Raw genomic sequence first — 3,566 nt, 5'->3', positions numbered from 1 at the left:
GCATATTTGTAAGAAAGAAGGAATAAAAGAAATGGAGCCCAATTAATGATCATGCCCAACAATGTAATGTCCTGTAAACTAGAAGTAAATTTTTCACTTTGAAAACATTGCTTCCAGACCCCGATTGGACCTAAAGTGAAATTGAAAGGTCAATCAATCGAAAGCTTATAAACTGTAAAACACAGCAATGAAGAGTTTATATATTTTCATTACTTCTCCGCTGAGTACCTTTGGGCTTTAAAAAAAAGGGTTTATCGTGTTTATCTGTGACATCATGATGTGTTAAAAGCATTGTGATTCCATGGGTTTGTACACAGAGAAACATGGTAATATTTTTGCTTTTCAGATTACACATTTGATTTCCTGCTAGAATTTTTTGATCACATGGTATATCTTCTTGCAAGCTTGAATTGATTATAAAATCTACAGCTTTGGACTAGTTTTTGCCATATTTCATTTCACACTTTGGCACAGCTTTCAAATTTTATGTGTATTCAGATTATGTATAATAACTTTTCCTGACATAGCAATTTAGGCTAAAAGGGATGGTCCAGGCTGGAGATGTTTATATCTCAATAAATAGAGTAAAATTCACAGAGCAAAATGCTGAAAATTTGATCAAAATTTGATAACGAATAACAAAGTTATTGAATTTTAAAGATTTGCATTATTCCGGTGAAACAGTTTTAGGCATGTCTTCATGAATATTCATTAGGTGGGCTGATGATGTCATATCCCCACTTGTTCTTATGTATTTTATTATAATTGAAATTAGGTTTATTCAAATTTTTTCTACCAAGAACAAAAACAATTGGATTGACAACTGATTATTATTAGTTATTTATTGCCCCAACTTATTTCATCATAATGGAGACACATCATTAATTTACACATGTATGAAAAAATGAAACAATTATGATTTCATGTATTACATAAGAAAAGGAAAGTGGGGATATGACAACGAAATTTAACACAATTTGAATTTCAGCCCAGTTGACACTGTAGTGCATGATATTGGTGACCTAAATTGAGGATATAGAATTGAAATTGATAAAAAATGACATAGAAGCATTTTTTGTGATCTATGAATAAACTTCATATAAATAAGCATAGTCAAAATTTCTTAACTCTTGTGTAGAACCTTGATGAACCTCATGTAGCTCTCAGATGGAACAAAAATAATCAAAATCAATCAACAAATAATTAAGTATTTTTTGTGAGTTTTGAAAATATATTGAATAAATTAGAATATTAATGAGTTTCAAAATTCTGTGTTGAAATTTTGTATCACCACCTAGAGCTATCATATAAAGCAAACAAAATTGAAACTGATCAACAAATGAAGGGGAAAAATCATTTGTGATTTATGAATAAATTTTGCATAAATTAGCATTAATAATTTTCTAGACAAAATTTCAAAATTTTGTGTACAAGTTTGGTGTTCCCCATGCAGCTCTACCAGATGGAAGGAAAATAAAATCAAAATTGGTCAACAAATAAAGAAGAAGCATTTTATATGAATTTTTAAAGTAATGCATAAATGAGCTTAAAAAATTTTCTAGTCAAAAGTTCAAAATTCTGTGTAGAAGTTTGGTGAACCTCATGACGCTCTACCAGATGGAAGAAAAAAATCAAAATCGGTCAACAAATTCAGAAGAAGAAGCATTTCATGTGAATTTTTTAAAATATGCATAAATTAATTTCGCATAAATTAGCATAGAAATTGTTCTACTCAAAATTTCAAAATTTTGTGTAGAATTTTGGTGAACCTCATAAAGCTCTATCAGATGGAAGCAAAAAAATCAAAATCGGTCAACAAATAAAGAAGAAGCATTTTTTGTGAATTTTGAAAAATGATATAAATTAGCATATATTTAATGAGTTTCAAAATTCTGTGAAGAAGTTTTGAATCCCCCAATGTTAAATGCTATCATAAAAAGCAAACAGAATTACAGACTTGAAATGACGAAGAAGAAGCATTTTGAAATTCAGTCAACAAATAAAGAGGCATTTTCTGTGATCTATGAATTTTCGCATGAATTAGCATAAATAATTTTCTACTCAAAATTTCAAAATTCTGTGTAGAAGTTTGGTGAACCTCATGAAGCTCTACCAGTTGGAAGAATAAAAATCAAAATCGGTCAACAAATTCAGAAGAACAAGCATTTTATTATGTGAATTTTTAAAAATATGCATAAATCAATTTTGCATAAATTAGCATAAAAATTGTTCTACTCAAAATTTCAGAATTCTGTCTAGAAATTTGGTGAACCTCATGAAGCTCTACCAGATGGAAGCAAAAAATTCAAAATCAGTCAACAAATAAAGAAGAAGCATTTTTTGTGAATTTTGAAAAATGCGCATAAATTAGCATATTTAATGAGTTTCAAAATTCTGTGTAGAAGTTTTGAATCCCCCACCTAGTGCTATCATATAAAGCAAACAGAATTGAAATCGGACTCGACATGGCGAAGAAGAAGCATTTTGAAATTTATGGATGGACGACGGAAGCCACGGCATAAGCTCAACTTGCCCTTCGGGCCGGATGAGCTAAAAAAATCATATTCATATAGGAATCAGTGATCAATAATAAGAATTAAATACCAACAGAACCTCTATCCTCTCTCGATATGGGGCACGATTCTCAGCTCCACACGCCTACATAGACCTACATGTATGCCTAGACTTTGAAAAGCGTGAGCACGTAATACAGCATGCCAAGATGTCGGATATTGAGGAGTGCCATATTTGGCAGTGTGTCGAATGTCCCGATATACATATGCAAACAATTTGTCGGCGGTCATCCGAACCGTCGTATCAGTCAATTTTGGTCAAAATATCGATTTTTAGATTTTTGCAGAAAATGAAAGTACAAGTACTTTTATAACGATGCACGGTCGTCGTAACACAAACCAATCTTGTCAAATTTTTCTGTGCAACCTGATTTTGACATTATAATTTCAAACTCGTATTGCTCATTAATGCATGAAGTGTTCATCTCAAATTAGGTATCAAATTAAAGAGGAATAATTGGATGATACATGGTTATGTAAGTGAAATAAAAAGGCAAATAATTCATTACACTCATACACTATTTGCCCTTTTTTATTTGCCTTTTTATTTCAATGAAATAAAAAGGCAAATAATTCATTTGCCTTTGAATGAAAAAGACTAGGAAATCCCAGTTTCCTTTTTCTGGGACGCACTGTACATTGTATATCAGTTTATTGACCCCCCCTTTAGAATGAGCTTTGACCTTCAACTGGAGACCTGAAAATTAATTCTTCTTTTTTTCCAATACTTTTATAACGATTATGCAGGTTTATGCAATCGGGATTTTCATACTGTCAATATGAAAACTGAAAATCATAACTTTAAGTTTTTTTAGTTGATATTATATCCCTTACTTAAGATTGTTGTAGAGTGTACACAAGGAGAAAAAGAATAGTTTTACTACGAAAAACGTTTGCCATGAAATAGTTCATTTTCCTTGCATAGTCCATTTTTTCCCTAGGGAATAAGTGAACTATAGGTTTTTTGACCCCCCCCCCCAAACTCGCGATTCG

The sequence above is a fragment of the Lytechinus pictus genome, chromosome 3, assembly GCF_037042905.1.
Source record: "Lytechinus pictus isolate F3 Inbred chromosome 3, Lp3.0, whole genome shotgun sequence".
Classification (NCBI taxonomy): Eukaryota; Metazoa; Echinodermata; class Echinoidea; order Temnopleuroida; family Toxopneustidae; genus Lytechinus; species Lytechinus pictus.
This window is presented reverse-complemented; position numbering follows the sequence as displayed.